The sequence below is a fragment of the Tachypleus tridentatus genome, chromosome 8 (genome assembly GCF_004210375.1).
Source record: "Tachypleus tridentatus isolate NWPU-2018 chromosome 8, ASM421037v1, whole genome shotgun sequence".
Taxonomy (NCBI): Eukaryota; Metazoa; Arthropoda; class Merostomata; order Xiphosura; family Limulidae; genus Tachypleus; species Tachypleus tridentatus.
This window is the reverse complement of record NC_134832.1, coordinates 82,207,952-82,229,253: the sequence shown is the minus strand read 5'-3', so window position 1 is coordinate 82,229,253 and position 21,302 is coordinate 82,207,952. Positions and strand designations below refer to the sequence as shown.

Below are 21,302 nucleotides of genomic sequence, written 5' to 3'. Positions count from 1 at the left end.
TAAACTATGTGTTGGTGGCAGGACATTTGTACTACAATATATTGTAATGGATTTACTGTTACACATTTATTTCATTATCTTCATTTTTTTCAGTTTTATGCATGTGACATATATTGTCAAATATGTGTTGTGCAAGTTCTGCCTGTTCTCTAAACTTGTAGAAGATTGTCAAGTGTAAGAATCAACCATATATATTTTACAAAAACACTAGTGTGTCTCTAAATGCTGTTGAACATTCTTGAACCTCACCTCAAAGTTTATAAATCAACATAACAAAAGGCACTGATAGAATATTGTTGGTCAACTACAGTCAGTATAATATAAGCCTTGGAAGCTATAATTGTGATTAATGCTTATTAATCAAAAACTAGACATTACACCAGGAACTTTTATAGATTTCAAACATTACAAACCAATCAACTTTGGTGAAATAACTTTAGACATCAATATTTCTATGAAGATGTTAAATATCTTCATTGGTGAAAAGTCAGCTTGTAAGCAGTGTGAAGCCAGCCAGGAAAAAAGTTAGCTGAGGTGTAAACAATATCAACTCAGACCAGATGGAAGAATCAGTATGATTTGTAAGTTGTAAAACTCTTTTACATAAACCAATATTTGTAATAACCATTGTTATAAAATGTATTGGTGTTTGAAAATTAATATACATTTATGCTATAAAAGAAAATTGCATGTATCAATCTTGTTGGCAAATAGAGCAAATATGATACATATCAAAATTCAATTAACTCCTAAATTAAAACTTCCAGCTATTTGAAATCATGATACTTAATGTACATAATCTAATAAATCAGATATAATACATAGCTATATATACACACATTTTTGAGTGGATGATCCCAAACTGTAACTACACAATGATGCATTCCATGATAGTGAAATCATGACAAGAAAGCAAGCAACACTAAAGCAGACAAACCTTCTCCTTAACCTGAAAAAGTCCAAAAGGAAACACTAAACTTGGAATGATGCAGTCCTGTCATATTCAACCTAAGGAAACAGAACGCATCCAGTTTAGAATTATGAATACTCAACATTTCCGAACTGTGTTGGTAACAAATTTCCACGTCTACAGAATTATGAGGTGAACATGGAACAAACAACTAATGAACCATGATGAAATTATTTTACACTTGGAATTATAAAGAGACAGTGGACCCTCTTTTATGAACAATGCACTAAAGCAATATTGATCAAAAAGAAGAGCCACATCCTACCCAAACAGATAGCCAAGCATCAAATTCAAATAGGTATTATGAGCAGGATCCTATGCAGGTTGTGGTCTCGCTCACCAACATCTAGAAAAGAAAAAAAAAAACATTCAGGATCCTAGGCATGAAGGCCCCAAATTTCACCCTCTTCTCCAACAGTGGAGAAATTAACTCCAATAACACTTTGGAGTAAAAGTCTCTGCTACCACCTCATGGACTGAAAACAAGGTGTAGTAATTACTCTCTAGCTTCACTGGTAGAATACAGTGGGTATTTGTGTTGGGAAGTCATAAAAAGCAGTGCTCTGGAACCAGTGCAATAGGTGAAACAAGTTCATAATTTTTTAAAAAGCAAAACACCCCTAATTTATTCAACCCAATGATATGCAGGGATGGGCAGGATCTAATTATGCTTTACTCATGACAATCCAGCATAATATTGTAACACCACCTAGTCAAATCCTAGGTGTTCTTATGGAATGCTTCATTTCTACAGAGCCTTTTGCAACCTATATAAGGTATACTGAAACAGCAATTGCTAATATAGAATTTATTTGATTAAAGCATATCTCTGTGGGTAACACTTACCATAAAGTGAGATCACATGAAAATGAGAAAAGAGGCCATAAAAGCTAAAGACAAGCCAAATATTGCAAGAAATACCTCTCTGTATAACTGTATAATCTAACAGAAGTGTTTAAGATAGCTACAGGGGATGGTTGAACAACCTCAGGTGAAGATACTGCCAGATCATGCAAGTAATGTGGGATAAAAGTACTGGAGAAGGTCCACATACCAGCCCACACAGTCCTCGTAGCAGGCAATTCAAATGGGACACTAGAAATGTAATTTATATGATTAGATATGATTCATAGAAGACTTCTCATCTGCAAAGAGAGCCCAGGATAAGCAATAAGGAACAATTTCATATCCATCTTGTCAATGTAACTGGGGATGAATTTTGAGAAACTGAAGATCCCAATGAATAAAAAGTTCTTGTCTAACCACTCTAAAAGCATCAGTGTGAGGAATTAAGCCTTCAAGATCCTCACTGGACAGAACACAAATGATACAACACTGAGCAGTCACAGAAGAAAGAAATAACAATTAAACAAATTGGTGAAAAGTATTTATTCCCCTTCCCTGGATGATAAGAACAACAACAGCAACAAAAAAAAAAAACACAATCGGATTGACAATGTCAGTTGGTTAGCAGCCACAAAAAATAAACCAACAGGCAAAGATGATTCATGACATATAATGCCAAGATCACAAATGGACTTTGAGAAAGGGTATGCAGTGTAACCTTAATAAACCAACCAATTAGTCAACTGGAATAGTTGTTTGGGACAAAGGACACAAAGCAACTTGAGAAAGACAAAGAGTACTGAAGATCGAAAGTTTTGTCTCAACTATTGAATGGTAGTCAATAAGGTTGCTACATGCAGAAGAACTGGGGTAGATGCAAAACCATTGCCAAAGAATCAGGTCGAAGAATGAGTTATGGTTGGCATATCTGTGAAACTTCTCAATACACCACTGCTAAAATGTATGTCATTTCCATTTACAAAATGTCAATCATGGGACTAAGCAAAGCCTGAGACACATACATGACAACCCTAGAAATTAAAACCCAATGCCATACAAAGGACTGCATAATCTCCATGCTTGAAGCATGAATTTTTGGATAGCTGGGTGCACCATGTCAGAACATGGCTGCCTCCACAGAGATAGCCAAAGAGGAAATGGAAGAGATACTGAAGAAGCAGTAACCAGAGTGTAACTGCCAATATGGTGCTATCAACAGGACCTGACAATAGGTTGGAGAAAATCATATCGAGTAGGAGATAACATACGAATTGGAAGGAATTCCTAAAGTGGTAGTCCCATCCTGTTCTGGCAGAATACACCTATTGCCAAAGCCTGAATGTAAGGTACTGAAGAACAAAACAGTAGTTGGGTGTTCCAGTGAGTGATCAGCCCATAAATAATAGGGTGGTATGATTTGTCCTGATAAAGGAAATTCAAGGTGTGAAAAACAAAATGCCCTGGACTAAGTGTTCTTTGATGGAAAAAAAACAAGACACCCATGTGGATTTGTTGAAATCTGATGATGTTCCCCTTAATCTCAGACCATAAAGCATGACCATTTAAACATCAAAAAGAACAAACACTGAGTAGGTAAGCTTCATTGTTCGTGCATAAACTGTCGGAAACAACATATTGAATTTTAAAGTTTCAAGACCATAGACATCTGTCCCACCAAGGGACATTTATCCATACAGATGAACTGCCAACTCCACCTTAGTTCTCAATATCAAGGAGCAGATGAGTTAAAATATGTCCACCTTGCAGTGTAGGATAAATCATGTAGTTACAACAATAACCATGGGAGTTAAAGCTTAGCTGTCCAATCTCATAACTGAACAGTAAACCTCCCTGCATAAATCACAGTATGTGTGGAAAGAGAGTTAAATGTTCATAACCAGACCTTACACCCATAAAGTAAATGCAGACTAAACTTAAAAAAGCAAAGCCCAACAGATTTAAATATGTTTTCAATGACAGTTTAAAGAGACACTCAGTCATTCTTAGTTTTGGATGCTCATGAATAATGCATGCAAATCAGAGCACTTGAGTACTAAAATTTTTTTTTTTATCATAAGAACAATATCTAAAAGAATGTGAAAGATATCAGTGAAATAAATGTGGGAAGGATACTATGGAGTAGTCAGTATATTTCTGTTGAAGAAAATGATGGAACTTTTATGATGGTGGAATTATTCACCATGAAATGATTTTCTTCCATGACTTTGCACATTTTTCAGCTATCAACTCAGGTCTGTGGTTGTGCCAATGAACTTGTAGACAAAGGTGTTGCTATAGTGACAATGAAGTTCCACACTGGATCATTCCCCAGATTATTCCAACAATTACATTAAGGCATCACTATGTCCTTGCTCAAGTTTTATATCATAATTAACTCCTTTTAATCTACATTTACGGGAGGAGTTGAGAGTTGATATTGGTGTGGAACTTGTAGAGTATAATGTACATACTGAAAGGCAGCTAACCAGTGTGAGCTAGCTGACAGTGATGTGCCTGTTGCTACTCTTGGTAACAACTATAATTTCAATAAACCTTTCTAAATTTGAACTCGATGGAGTTTAGTATGTTCAAAGACTTTTTGATCAAATACACTGGACAAATTCAGTCCAACTTTTTCATATTTTCACTAATACTTTCTACCTCAGGTTCTTAAACTACAAACCTATTTTGTGGCCAGTTAACATCAATACCTTTGATACTTTTACATACTAAAAATGTCTACTTTGTTAGAGTATTTCATTTAACTTTTCATGTGGTTATTCTTTCTGGTAGGTTTGAAGGAATATAGTTTCCCCATAATATTTCTAAATGAAAATCTCCAACCTATTTCCTGATTATTCTTTTTGTAGGAAATACTTCTTAACACTAATTTTATTTTTACCAATTTTAACTAACTAATTTGTATTATGCTTCAGAGTCACTTAATTATACTAAACCACACTAGCTACAGTTGTGACTGCAATTCCTTTATATCTAGATGCAAAGTAACATGAAGTAATGTTGAAAAACCATTATGGTGAGCTTGGGCTTGGTCACAAAAGTGATCTTTGTTGCTCACTCTAAGAATGAGGTTGCCATTAATTAAAATTTAACTAAATAGGTGGCAGCACCAGGCAAAATATGTTGGTAGTAATTGGTGAATTATCATATGATTGAGTGCCAAGTCACTTGTTGATGCTACTTATTAACTATTAAAAACATGCATTCAAGCTATCCTCACAAAACTATAACTTATTTCACAGTATAAACCAACTTGTGCTTTAAATGTTAGGAACAAAAGTGAAAGTTGGTAATATTAATGGTAAATTACTTTTACTACTAACATTAGAAACATAATATAGTTTATATGTCAGGCTGTATAACACATATGATCAATATGACAATATAATGCTTAAACAAAATAATTTACTACATGCAATTTCTGTTATTACTTAAGCATAACAAATATCAAGACTCCCATCTTTGTTTTCAACAATGTTTAATGATGTTTCATTTAATATTCTCTCATTCTTAATATCAACAAAAGCAGCAGAACCAGTCTAGTAAACAGAAAGCCAAGATAAAGTCTGGCATGTGCACTGGTGTGTGTGCTTGGCTCTGTACACTGTACATGTTTATGTGACTGAGTCATCCTAGCAGTCCCACATTTATAGCAGGTGTGGGCCACAGTCCTGATTGCATGAGTCATCACACTCCTGAAGTTTACTGTTCTTCTGATGTATATACAAGAAAAATCACAAAATATATACCAAAAGAAAATATCCTGCAATAATGTAAAAAAGTCTGTATTTAAAATCAAATAACTTGGATATATTATGCATGTTTAGAAGATAAGTTAGGTGTATGATAAGTGAAATGAGGTTCATAACTTAAATACAAGAGATATACTTAAAGTTGGTTAGACTGTTTTAACTTGTTTTATGTTTTGTTACAAACACTAATTTAAACATTTTTAATTTGCTCTTTCTTAACACCACTAAAAATACATTTTCATGGTATATGCAAACAAATACAGGTACAAGTATTAAAAACATTAATATAAAGTGTCATAATGCTAATAGTCAGCCATACATTTTTTACTCTTAAAATGTGGTACTGTTAATGTTTTGCACCTTTAAATAACTATGACATAAGATTATAATTAGTTAGATCTAATGTAATCCTCATTTTACAATTCTTATTACAAACTTCACTTACAGTTACTCTAGAAACTGTAAATGACTGAAATAACTGGATATCTAAGCAAGGCTCATATAAAGTTGAAGATAACTTCTATAGAAAAATGATATCTGTAGAAAACTGCTGTAAAACGTATTACAACATATCCCAATATAACAAGTGTGTGAGGATTCATTATTCATTACATCACTCAAACAAGATTATTTTTCACACTTCTGATCAATTTAAATAAATAATTTTATTGTATGTTCTGAAACCAAAAATAACAATGTTTCTGAAACTTTTCAATACCATTATTTTCATTAATATATTAAACATTTTCATTTGGTGTGAAGTTAACTATTTTGAACAATTAAATAAAAAAAAAATCCAATAGAGGTCCATAAGTTAATTTTCCAAGATGCACATGTTATTTTTGGTTTTATTAAAAAGAATGTGTTTACATATTATACCACTATTATTACTTATTCTATTTTTTACTAAAGTTTACTTCAATATGATAGATCAGTAAATGTTCATCTAAATTTCACCATGCAAAGGTTAGATAGTTAAAGACTGTTATAAGTTTAGAAACTAACAAAGGTTTTTTAAATATTTTGTGTGATTTAGAGAATATTAGAAAAACCTAACCAATGGACTTGAGCACTTGAAGATCTAAAATTGTAAAAAAAATTTTTATCTAAAAATCTTAAATAAATTCATTCATTATATATATATAAATTGTATTTGTAATTCTTTATATACCACATCTTTAAAGGCCATTTAAATGTGACAACTCATAGAACACACACACATAAATGTGCATGTGTTTAACAAACAGTTTTTAAATAAACATGTCTGTTATTCATTATTTTTAAGTAGCCATAAAAGTAAATAACAATCAGACAAACTAGCTGTTTAATCCTTAAACAGCAGCCACCATCAACTGATGCTGCTACTTACAACATTCCCACTCTTGGACTGGAAATGAACAAGTGAAGGTACTGCTTTCACAAGATTTACTGCTGCTATCAAACTAATAAAACATAAGAAACTGCAAGCATAATTTCCAGAAATCCTATAAATTGGGAAGACTGTATTTTGACTTAAAATCTGAGAACAGTCTGAACAACAAGCTGGAAACAAACTGTCCACAATAGAAGCTTAATTACTTTCAGAGGTTACATGGTGAAAATGGCTGCAGTTTTAGACTTTCACTAAGAACTGAGATAAAATGACCATGCAGTATTTCATCACTAAAGTTGTAACAAAGATCTATATTCAAGAGCTAAATGTCTTAGTTTATAAAATCAAAATTGCATGTGCTTTCTTGAAATGTTCTGTTCAACAGATCTTAAATGTTTCATAACTGCTGTTATAGGTAAAAAAAAAATAAACCAAAACTGTTGTAAGTAGAAATATTATTTTGGAAAATCATGTACTAATTATGCTTCATTATTCTTAAGTTAGAGTTTACAGTCCAACCAAAATATATGTATAGAATTGCTAGCTTTGAAAATTTTCACATTATAAAATATTAAATTTATTAACTAAATGTAGCAGAGTAAAGAATCTAATGCTTTATTTTGCTCTATAACAAACAAAGAAAAGTTTATGAAAATTGATTACTAATAATATGATACACACACAAAATATGCTTTGAAAAGTTGAAATTTATTGAAGGCATTTACTGGAAGTAATTGAGTTATATCATAAGCAAGGAAAACAAATTTGTATAATTTCTTGAAGAAAATAATGTAATGATATGATGATTACATGAATTGTTAATTTACTTGAATAACCACACCTATTTTAATAAGTATCCTTGAACTATATCCTGCAGGAGATATTACACTATGGATGTATTTCAAATTATATTCTCTCATCTGTTATAGCAGCCTCTCTTTTTTCACTTAGTTAGATACTGTAAATCATCGTTACCTGTGTTTTAACATTTCATATGAAATGGCATTGGGTCATACATTTCATATGAAATGGCATTGGGTCATACATTTCTGTAATATATGAGTATTAAGTAACAGCACTATGCTTTACCTAATTCTTATTAAGCCTGTCAAAGTCACACTATTAACCTAAAATGATTTACAGCAAAACTTTACAAGTCTTAACCCACATTCTCTAGTGTACGTGAAATGGTGAGCTAAATCTAAAATATTTAGAAATAAACTATTTTTTTATCAGGAATATCTGGTTTAATTATGCAAAATAATATAAATATTATAGCTACAACATGATAAAAGCATATAGAGACTGATTTGTTTTCACATAGAAAATGTATTAATAACATTTCTTCCTATACTTTCTACTTACCAATCTACACTGTATTTCAAATTTCTTTTCAATGTTATTTAAATACAAGCCATCAGATTCAACATCACCCATCAAATCTTTACAGAGAAACCTTATTTAAAAATGTTTTTATTTGAGAGTAAAGTGGCAGGTAAATGAATAAGACAAGTTTAGCCTAAAGCCATGTTTGCTATTCCTTATTCAATTCTGATATCCAAGACAACATTTGAGTCTTTATATTACATTTAAGAACTGCTGGTTAATTACAGAAATCAATCGGTAAACATCAAAATCATTCAGTTTTTCCAACTTTTCTTTTTCTGGTAAAAATTGTTTAAACACACTCAACTTGAATAGGAGATGGTGGGTAATTTCACATATATGAATAAAATTATTAAACAATAAAACATTTATTACATACAAATTTTATGTAATAAGCTTCAAGATAACTCACTAAGTTATTATAAAGCATATTCACAAATTTTGTTTCAATTTTAAATATATACACAGTAGTTTGCAAGCCAGTAAACAAACTGTTTTTCAATAATGGATAATACTGTAAAATTCTTAGTATCTACAAAATATAAATATCCTCAAATAATTTAGACTAATTAAGAGACTCTGAATAATGGAAAAAAAGTCATCACTAAGCTTTGTATAACAAGCCTGTAATATCTTAAAATTAAAGAAAAACACCCAAACAGATTTCTTTTTTTTTCTGATAAAAGACTGAACAAATTAACCAAAAATAAATGATATAACCCTACTTAATTCCTTATGTATAGAACTATGTTACGTAATTACTTCACACTAATATTTCTATTAGAGCTTTACTCTGACTTAAAGGAAACTTTCATAACTTATAATTTCACACAACAATTGCTCTTTGGTCTTAAGATTGACCAGTAACGTTTTTTTTTCAAAACTACAACAGAATCATACTTTCCCCATTTTCATTATCTTCAAACACATTTCAATAATATTTCATTGAAGTACACATTAAAATACTCTCACTGACCTTAGCTAACTTAATGAAAATGGTTTTTGTTGAATTTGCTTAAAATTCTTCTTATCTAGTAGTTGATCTACATTATGAATAAACAACTTTTAAAGTTTTCATTATGGTCATTCTGTTGAATTTGTTTTTGTTTAATCTAAATTGAGCTTTTACTAGACCTATCAAGAATACGGTTTCAGTGGTAATACATTAATTTAAATGCACTTAACACACAATATTTCAATTAATTGTCTTCACCATTATGATCTTGCAACCTGTTTTAACAGTCTTCTTATATTTTATTTTAATCTGTTTTGTTTTTTTTACCTTCTGCAGTTGTTAATGCTCAATATTCAGTTTTAATCTTAGACAAGACTTTATATTATTTTGAAATACAGGTAGTAAAATAACAGTATAAAATACTTATCATGAGTCATGACATATTGCACTAATGAGTAATACATGTTGCTTAAACATATAGTAATAAGAGCAGTTCTTTTCAAACTTGGGTATCATAAAGTAAGCAATGTTACTTAGCATGTAAGAACAGGCTGGCTCAAGATAAAGCCAAGGATAACAAGTTTATTTTTGTAATAATGTAATTAAACTGTAAACAACTATCACATAAACAGTTTACAATTCACAAACTGAATGTATTAAAGTAACTCACGGGCACATTAACTCACTTGATTCATGGTGATCAAGTAATGCTGAGCCTGTTGCAACTTCTGTGGAAATATACAACAGATAAATGTATGATGACCAGAAAGTTAACAGTGTACCATTGACAGCAGCTGTTCAGTTTTTGTTGTATATACATTTACCCTTCTTATTAAGAAATCCAAACACTTTCCAGCAAACTTTCTCTCTTTACAATAGTATTTGTTTTAATGTTCTTACATGTAGTAGTAGCCTGCAAAACTCATGCTGCATAGCATGAACAGAAATGGTAAAACTCTAAAATTCACATTTTAACATTTTTCTTTCTCTTGTTACACCATGTCAATAATATACAGACTGATCTCGGCAAATATCATGGGTAATTTTTTTATTTTTCAATAAAAACAACACAAGGTCAAGTCATAAATCAATGCAGACCATAATCTATCCTTAAATATTTACAGTCATGTAAAAAAGTTAGGACACCCTATGAAAGCCTGTGTATTTTTGGATATATAGATATTTAATCTCAATTGTAACAATACTGAGATTATTGGAATATAACTAAATTAAAACTGAAGAAAAGACTTTTCAAGAACTTCTGTAAATGTAATTCTACAAAAATGCATATTCTAACTGAAGAAAAATTTAGGACACCCCCACATTTATTCCCACTTAAAATGGCTCAACTCACACACAGGTGTATCACACCAGGTGCACATGATTAGAAGATCATTACTCAGGATTTTGAATGAGGCTTGCCCTATTTAAACCTCAGACATGTAGTTTGGTGTGCTCCTGCCTGTTGAAGTGAGAGTGAGCACCATAGTGAGAGCAAAAGAGCTGTCTGAGTCCTTCAGAAAGAAATTTGTAGCAACTTGAGTCTGGTAAGGGATTTAAAAAGATCCCAAAAGATTTTGAAATAAGCCATTCCACTGTCTGGAAAATAGTCCAAAAGTGGAGGGCTTTCAAAACAACTGCCAACATACCCAGGTTTGGTCATCCAAGCAAGTTCACCCCGAGAGCAGACCGCAAGATGCTAAGATGTCTCCAAACACCCTAACATGTCATCACGAGACCTACAGCAGGCTCTGGCCACTGTTGATGTGAAACTGCATGTCTCTACAATCAGAAAGAGACTGCACAAGTTTAACTTGCATGGGAGGTGTGCAAGGAGGAAACCTTTGCTCTTTAAGAGAAACATCAAGGCCAGACTGAAGTTTGCCAGAGAGAATGTAGACAAAGACCAGGACTTCTGGAATAATGTTCTTTGGACAGATGAGTCCAAAACTGAATTATGTAAACACCAGAACAGAGGACATGTTTGGCATAAACCAAATACAACAGTCCAGGAAAAGAACCTCATACCAACTGTGAAGCATGGAGGTGGAAGTGTCATGGTTTGGGGCTGCTTTGCTGCAGCAGGACCTAGACAGCTCACAATCATAGAATCCACCATGAATTCTACTGTGTATCAGAGGGTGCTTGAGGATCATGTGAGACCATCTGTACGAAAATTAAAGCTGAAGTCAAAGCCCAGATCTTAACCCCATTGAGATGCTGTGGGGTGACTTGAAACGGGTTGTACATGCAAAAAAACCCTGAAACATTTCACAGCTGAAAGAATTCTGCATTGAGGAGTGGGGCAAACTTTCTTCAGACCAATGTCAGAGACTGGTAGATGGCTACAAGAAGCATCTCACTGCAGTTATTTCAGTCAAAGAGGGTAACACTAGCTATTAGGGGGTAGGATGTCCTATCTTCTTCCTCAGTTAGAATATGCATTTTTGTAGAATTACATTTACAGAAGATCTTGAAAAGTCATTTCTTCAGTTTTAATTGTTTAGTTATATTCCTATAATCTCTAAGTATTGTTGAAATTGAGATTAAATATATATATATCCAAAAATGTTACAAAAATACACAGGCTTTCATAGGGTGTCCTAACTTTTTCACAGGACTGTATTCTGCATATGAAGTCACAAGACATTGTTCACAGCCATTGTTTAAACACTTTCTTCAAGGGTAGTTTTCACATAAAAAAAAAAAGAAGTTAACAGATAAATGCAAAATATAAACTGTAGCCATAGTATTATATTTGTGTTTACACTTCACTACACCAAAAATATATTTCCTATAATATATACCCCATCTCAAACTTCAACTTTACTCTAACAAAAGGTTCTCTTCTTTGCCCATCTCAGCATTGGTATCAATTCTACTACACTTGATGCAGTTTTAATGCCCCTCCATATATTGCCCCTACTGAATTTAATCTTGTAACTCTACATCCTCTGTACCTAATCTGTATACAAGCTTCCCACTGTATTCTCAAGACAGCTGATATGGGTATTAGAACTTTAATTAAAATAAAATGCAGAATAATGTTTCAATCTTCTTAAATCATCTTCATTGACCTGAAGATTACCTAAAAAGGTCAAAACATTGTTCTGTATTTTATTTTAATTAAAGTGCTAATACCAATACCAGCTGTCTTGAGAATATATTTTTACTTCAAGTGAGTTTCTCATCATCATTAAGAAGCTTCCCATTATTGTTTTTATTAACTATTTCAAGATTAGCAATATTATTAAACACAAACATTATACATTGTGGGGAGGAAGAGCAGGATAGTGTAATAGAAAGTAAGTATTATTTGAAATACATTTTCGATCAAAATGTAAACATCCAAAACACTTATCTTCATTCACTAGCCAGGTGGAAACACTGATGAAGGCAAGATCCACACAGAAAGTGCATATGTAGATAAACAGGTGTGCAAAATTGAGGTATAAAAAAGCACATTGGTGGGGCTCCACACTATTTCTGGAACAGGTATGCTTTTTGCCCAGACTACATGAAATCTAGACATGAGTGGTAAAAGCCAATCAGTTAAGAGTCAACACTGTTCATTATCATGAAATTTGTCAAAGTCCCAACCACACAGACTAGGTTCCACATTTCTTCGTTGGAATTATAGGGCTGTGGATGGAAAGCTAGATCCAGGGTGTAGTAGCTAAGGTATGGGGACTGTAATATGATATAATTCTATAACAGGAAAATTATATGAATGTAACCAAACTTGAAAGTTACAGCATGTTGCATTTAGAGCTACCATAATTGTGAAGAGAAGGCAAGCAACATCTAAGTGGACAAACTCTCACTTCAACCTGAAAAAGCATAAAATGCTTAAAACTGATCTTGGAATTATGGACCCAAACACCCAACCTGAAAGTTACAGAATGCCACTGGTATTACTAAGGAAAGGCAAGCAACATCGAATTGCCAGGCAGGGACATAAACCAAACTTGATGAGATGCGACCCTAAGTAGCTTCTGCTTTTCCAATGAATGTTTAATTCACAAATCCAGATTGTCAAAATGATAGGAGATAAATCATGTTATATCAAAGGACAAGAATGAATAAATAAGAAGTTAAATGAGCCCCAAAACCATTCAGTGAACACCTCATAAAATCACAGAGCCCAAAACAAGGCATAAGAGATTTTAAGTCATTAATTGGAAGTGAATGAAAGATGAATAAGAGAGAAAGCCTTCTCTCTTCCCCTAGCTACTGCAATGTTAGGTAGAAAGAATCTGTCTGGATAGAACAGAAGGTAGTCTGAATGGTAGTGTCCTGTGAACATGAAGTGCAAACTGAATGTTGACATTCTTTTGCCAATAAAAGAAAATATTTTTTTAAGTGAAAGATATAGCAAACATGACCCCAAAGGTTCAAAAAGGTAATGCAATAATGCATGAAAAAACTACTATGATATGCCAATTAAGAACTTGGAAAGGCCAAAGGAGACAACTGATTTTGAAAGAAATGACAAACTGAGGATTCAAAAATGTGGCTGATAAGGCAACCTTATACAAACCAAGAGACAAAAGCACCAGATCTTTGTCAAGCAACCACATCACAAACTGAAACATGTAGCACAGTGGGATGTAATGGGTTAAGCCCATGTCTGATAGACCATCAATGATAAGTAAACCATTTCCTTTAACTAACTTCCAAAGAAGAATGTTGAATAGAACATGTTAATAATTATGCCACTCTGTCATTTGATGGACTGCATAAAAGCCAGGTACAAATTCCAAAAACACATCTACTGCTGGATGAAAAATGTCCAACCAGTGCTGACATATCTGGCAAAAGTGAAAGAACCAAATAATGAGACTGCATGCAAGAGTACCTCTTTGCATACAAGGAACCATGTATCAAGAAAGTAAAACAATAAATTCTAAATAATTTAAAACATTGTAAATGTGCTACTAGTCATGAAGAGAAACCCATGATCAATATGTAATAATGTCTTTGTAATTTGCTTAATCATTATGCTTTATACACACACACACACACACATGTGTATACCTTCATCATCATCCCAGCAACCTCTTGCCATAAAAGAATTAAGTAATTTAAAATCCATGCTGAAATACCAAGATTTACATAAATAACCAATAGCACAAGCTTTAAGTCGGATGCAGATGACAACTACACCTGAAGAGAAAAAGACAGGGTCCAAAATGGCCAGATATATTGAGCCCATCCTTGTTGAATAAGGTTTAACAATGTAAAGCCATAACTTCCAGAAATTGCAGAAAGAACATTATGCAAAGTTAATTTAATGTATATGATAGAAATGTGTAATGCATGAAGACTTACCACAATTTGTGGAGTTACTCCTGTGTGAGAATTATTGTTAACCTTTCATGTAAAATATGGAAACAAGACTTTATATCCATTCCTGGATTTCTGATAATGATATCAATATTTGGTTAGTAACAAACAGTCTCCTTACTATTGGTTAGTGTCATCCACACCAGCATATGCAGGCAAATATATAAAAGATAAGCATTTCAATAATACTCATAAAATGGTCTGTATTACCCACTTGTAAGCAAATACAGAGAAAAATGTAAACTAAATGGAAAGAAAACAATTTATTCTTTTGACCATTGTTTAACAGGCCATTTACTGAAAATCAAAATGATTTTATGCTTTTAACCAAATCCTAATTGGTGATAGACCTACAAAATTTAATATCCAGTAATGTTTAACTTTACCATAAGCATGCTAGAACAATGGCCATGGATTAAAGATTCTGTTTAGGAAACATTTCCGACTGAAATTATTCACATTCTTTGCTATTTATATTTCCTAGCCAAAAGTCTTTTTTCTGTGCTATTCCCTTTTTAAAGTACTGAAAACAATGTAGAAATATCAGAAAACAATCCCATATCTTTTATTACTTTCAACTATAAAGTGAAAAAGTATATTAATATAATAGTAAACCAAATGCAGCAAATTTGGATGTTGCTACAATGAGATATCCATTGAAAGTTATCAAAGAAAATACAAAAATATTGCATTTTGCCAATAAGCACTGGCAGAGCCAGAGTGAACGAGGTAGCCCAATGCAGATTTTGAGAAATATGAATACCATGGGAGGCAACACCAGCCACCTTATAATATCCTATATAAAGGAAGAAGGTGAGAAAAATTTAATGACAAATAAAAGGTACTCATCCTAATCAAAGACATGTGGTCTAAAAAACAGCAACTGGAAGGAATCAAAATCTCACAAGAGAGGAAACAACCAGATGATGAAGATATTGAGAAACAAATATGCAGATTTATCCAAATATCAACCTGAAATATCTTGTTCAAATGTTGGTGAAAATGAAATGCGAGTGAGACAATTAACAAATATGATATGACAAAACGTAAAAGAACAAACACCTTCCCAAATAGTTAAAGCCTTAGAAAGAAAGGCCTGGTCTGGATAGAAGAACAAGGATGATGAAAGCAAGTTCAGGAAACACTGATGGCATTATACATCTAAGTGATGGCAACCACAGGTGAAAAGGAAAATGGAAACATGTCTTAAGAAAAGGATGTTATAAAATATATACTGCCAAAATCTTGAATGAAGCATGTATAAGTGTGTGTTAAACCACATTAAAGGAGGGATTGGAACATAGTAGAAAAAAAATGAAGATGCAAAAACCTAGCAGTAATTAGAAGAGCAAAATGTGCTTGATAAGTCACCTGATAAAAAGCAATGGTGGAAAGTAACAACTCAAGGTGAAACAATCATGTAAAAAAAAACAATATGTGAGGTGCAGCAAGATGTTGCAGAGGAAAGGAGTGGTTGATGGACCAGCATTGAGAAACCTGACAGTGGAATAGAGTTGATGGACAAGAACGAGAAGAGAAAAAAGCTACAAGATCAGAATTCAGCCTTGTCAGCAATGGACTGCACAAATTCTACATCTGAAGGCAAAAGAGCAATATGCATGGTTGGACCAAGAAAGCAGAGGAAGAATGGGCCTGAAAGTTCTGTATATCAAAGACACAAAGGAGAAGATGAAAAGGAAGACAAGTATGAAGAAAAGTGGCAACAGTCCTGACTGAGAGCAACAACTGCCAGGGCAAAGAATTATAAACTAACAACCAAAAGACAGGAAATACAGTGTTGAGTACTAAAGATGTCAATGAAAGGTGTGTCCAAATGAGAAGGAACCTGACAGAAAACTTAAGGTGAAGAGACAATCCTGCAGCACAAGACAAGCTGTAAGATGAACCCAATGGGAATGAAACAAAAATAGCAGGTCCAATGCATAAAAGCAAAGAAGTCCTAGAATGGGTACCACACCAAAGGTTGATATAAGAAACAACCAAGAAACTGTTGGAATGGATTATGAAGAAATGAAACATTGTGACATGCCCAACAGATGGTGAAAAGTTCAAGTACACACTCCTTCAGAACTTGCATGCCTAAAAAAGTTGTTTGGAGACGTGTCCTAGCCCAACAGAAAAGTATTTGCGAAGAGATGGAGAATTAGTCAAGGTACAGCAAGGGCATTTTTGCTACATTATTGACTCAGATGAGCTATCAAGACAAGTCCCTGAGAATAGGAGGAGACACATAATCAAGAATATAACATCCAAGAAAGCTTTCACTGGTCCTGAAATTGTCAGTGGAGGAGGTGAATGCAGGTGCAGCCTAAGGAAGAAGTGGTTTGAGGGAAGCAAAAGTTGCACAACATGTCAAACACTAGCTATCACATTCTTCACTGGTACTGTGCAAGAGACATCACCACTAACAATGGACAAAGTGGAAGTTATTGTTACTTGAAAATTTGTAATGGTAGGAAACTGTTATACATTGTTTTTTTCTAAATTAAAAGTGAAAAAAATGCTGATTATGTGAATCACAAATCTTAAGCTCCTCTGTGAGAACCTTAAATTCAATATTTATACATAAATTCCAGAATTCTTACTTCCTGTTCCAATCATGCCTGACCACCTAAATCTATCTTTTTCACTACGTGCCCATTGAAAATTATTTTATCCCAAAAGCAGCAAGTTATACTTACTCTATTGCATAATTAATTTTTAAAAGTGCTTTGCACCACCACTACCACTCCACTATGTATGTATATATATACACGCACACAGTAAAAGGCCCAACAAATTTTATACAAATATCAAGTAACAGAATACAACATTCAAGCATACTATCCCACAAACTTAAATATATTTCTATAAGTAATTTAGTAAAATATGAAGTTGTGGGTTAAAAAAATTAGTTCAAGTTTGACTTCATTTCAACACCTCACTGTTCCATAATTTAAACTAATTCTTAAGCCACACACACTTCTGTAAACAGATCACAATGTGCTCGGCTTCTATAACTGACCATTTTACTCAGTAATTATACCAAAATCATACATCTCTCATACAATGTAGAATTTGTTTTTCACCTTTTCTAAAGCAAGTTCTTAACGACTGCTTCATACTTTTAGTCCAAATTATTCAAACAAAAATAATTCTAGTAGCACTTCATTCAATTTATTTTTCCTACTTAATACAATAAATAAAAAAATGTACATATCCATTGGCTTTATATGATTGGAAAGATAACTTTTGTAAATTTGGTTTGGTTCTTTTCCAATAGTGATTTCAAAGTACCAAGTTCTAGGCTTAACCCCCCAATTTTAAATTTGATATTTTCTGCCATACACGTGTAGTTTAATAACAGCTTTGGATGATATTTATTGAAATCTTGATACAAAATTAGTAATTTAACATTACACAGACAATAAGTCACTACAATTGAAAAGTTTCAGTGAAACTTGCTGCCAAAATATTTGTTATGGATGTTACAAGGTTATAAACAATTTATAATACAGTATTTTTCATTGCTGCAAGACAAATTTCTTTGGTACTTACTCATAACTCATAGCTATGCAAAATTAACATAACATCTATTAACTGCAACCTAATATTAGTACTTTCACTTCCAAGTTATAACCAAGCCCCTAATGCGAAAACCTTTTTTCTTAGCAAGCAACTTCAATACAATTAGCTCTTTCTAGCCTTTTATCATTAACAAATTTTGAAATATTGCTGTTTATACAACTATCACAACTCACTGAGATAAATACTAAACAAAAAATAGATGTCAGAGGTTCCATCAGTCACATTCTCTGACTTCAAAAATACATATCTATAAACCACCCTTTATTTTCATTGATCAATTTTTACTGTATTTCTTTTGTTTTCTATAAATTGTATGAAATCCACTGTTAGTTATCTTGTATGATGTCTAATCCAGAGCATTATAAAAGTCAAGATATACAAAATCAACAGAGATATTCATAAAATCAGAAGTTGTATTGAAAACTTCAAGATAAAATAGAAAAAAATTAATATCCTGACTAGATCTGTTAAATATATTGTGTTAAAACTGTTTTTGTGCCACATTTTAACAATTATATTGTTAATAAAAAATAAATTATTTTTTATTTAACAATGGCCTCAGTGGGCAGAGGGACCTTCAGTCATCTTGTCTTTTTTGTTTTGATGAAAAAAATGCTCCATACCCTAAAGAAAATTGGTTAGTTTGAGACTTCCTGATTAGTCAAAAATTATTTTGCTTTTTATCATCCCTTACTATAAATTTGTTCAATTGATAGAAATATCAACACAAATATTAGGGATAACAAGCCTAGGTGCACTTATTCTTCAACAAACTTAATTTTGGAATGGCTTACCTGATGACAAGGCATGTGCTATTAGTCAGAAATTAATTTTGTTGGATAGGAAAATGAATGTGAAGGGCTACTTTTAATCTCCTGTTTGTCTTGGTTGCTGATTTTGTTGGATGAAGGATGACTTGCTCTTTATGTTGTTCCTTCCTTTAATATCATAAAACTTAAAACTCAAAGTTGAGCTCACTATACAGTATAACAAAACTTTGCTATTCACTAGCATAAAAAAATGCAGCCTATTTCTTAAATTTATGTCAATTATCTGTCTTGAATACTGCCATTTTATATACAAAGGTTGAAACACAAAACTTCAAGATTATAAACGAGTATTTCACATTTGATTTAATGCAGTAAAACAACTAATATCTTTCTTTCACCCCAATGTAGCTTAACACAAAGCTTACCAGCAAACCTTTCCATTAAAAACTTTAAGAACATGATTTTTAATTTTACCTTTTCATGAATGTTTATTTAAAAATAAAATTTAAATACAATAAAAATTATTATCTGGCATTTTACACAGTTGGGCAGTGTCCAATAAAGAAACTGTTTATAAAAGAGCTTCCCTCACAATATTTTACAAAAAAAAATATTGACATGCTGTTAATATTCTAAAGGCTAATATTTATACATCACCTATGGTAGTAGCAGTTTTAAACAATAAGAAATGTGGTTATAAAAACAACCTCAAACTGTATGAATTTATTTATAAATACAGTATTTCAAATGTGAATCTTAGTAAAGGCATTTAACAGCTGAAAATTGCAATAATAAAAGTACATAAACAAAGGCATAGGGGCACCATTAAGCAATTGTACTTGAAGGTATAAATATTTCCAGTTACAAGAGCTTTTCTGATGTGAAGGTGCCAGATAAAACTTTTACTGTAGTATGGCTTGTTCAGATAATTACTGAAACCTCATTTTTTATCACCAATTAGAGAAAAACTTAAATTTCTGTAAGTTGTTCTAATTGGTTCTTTCTAATGTTTTGTCTATATCAATAACTTCTCTTTAAAAGCTAATGATGTGTTTCTTTTTGCTTACTGTGTTTCAATATTATAATTATAAAATTGTAAAATTTTTAAGCCTCAAATCTAATCAATTCATCATAAGTACAAAGAAACAAATCATAAATAAGCTAGTTTAGGTCAACTTGAAATGCCTATTATATTAAATGATGGATAGTGTAAAAATATCTTCAAACTAGTGGGGCATTCAGTAGACCTTATACCTTTACCCAGCAGCATACTTGGCCCTTAAAAAATATGAAAGTGTGTCTGTATGTCTGTTGTTATTGATGGGCATGGTCCACTTTTGGCAGGACAGTGAGAAATAATATTCCAAGCCCACCAAATTTCATCAAAATCTGATCATTTTTGACTGAGTTAAAGAGCAAAAACAGTGTGAAAAATCTGTCCTCAAGTGAACAAATAATAATTTATTTATTTATGTAACCTTGATCTTTCAAAACTAATCACTTCTAAGTTGGGTTATAGTCCAACTTTGAAACAAATCCATTCAGCAAGATTTCCCAAAAATAGCTATGTCTGTTCAGTGATGGACAATAAAATCCATACAAGCTGAAAACAGGAAGATTACTCTCATCTGGGAATAAGTAATTAGTTAGATGTAACTGATTAAGGAGCTCCACAATTAATTTATTAGCAAGTTCTACTAATTTTCAAATTCTGATAAAAGTATTAATAGTTCAAACATAAGTATACATTATCATTAGCAAACTCAAAGTCTATAGTTTCATTATCATTTGTTTCAAAGTATGTTTAATTACAACCCTATGTAGCTTTTCTGTAACACATTGTCTCTGCATTTGCAGTGGTATCTGTTGGAAGTCTTTATTTTTAGAATTATGAAGACTGAAATTGAAAACATGACCTTACTCAGATTATTTTTAATGCTCAGTGTGAAAAAGACGTTCTTGTCTTTAAAATGCACACTCAGAAGTTAGAAACTTAAGAGGCCAATATTAAGTCGAGGTCTTCTCTAATGTTAATGCAGATGGTCTTTCATTTTAAGAGAAAATGTGTGTGAATTTCGTATCGTTAAACTCCTTCAATGCTGTAACCAGTATAAGTTACCACATATATTATATTAGTAATACAACATACAATTTATTAGATAAAAACCAATAGTATAGAGAGTTCAACTTCTAACAAACCTCAGAACTATCACTAAATTCTTCAACCTCAATGTCTTAACACTAGTAACAGTAACATTGTATGGTTACATCCAATGTTGTATTATTATTTTCTGTT

General features: G+C 32.3%; 1 protein-coding gene across 4 annotated transcripts in view; it reads right to left on the bottom strand.

The window, feature by feature from the left end:
• Positions 1-21,302, bottom strand: part of LOC143222795 (uncharacterized) — a 76,764-nt gene that overhangs the window by 54,840 nt on the left and 622 nt on the right. For 3 of the 4 annotated variants that reach the window (XM_076449780.1, XM_076449783.1, XM_076449781.1), the window contains exon 2: positions 19,031-19,174. The exons of the other annotated variant lie outside the window; for it this stretch is intronic. The gene's annotated coding sequence lies outside the window, so the exon portion shown is untranslated. The remainder of the gene's footprint in view (positions 1-19,030; positions 19,175-21,302) is intronic. 4 annotated transcript variants of the gene reach the window in all.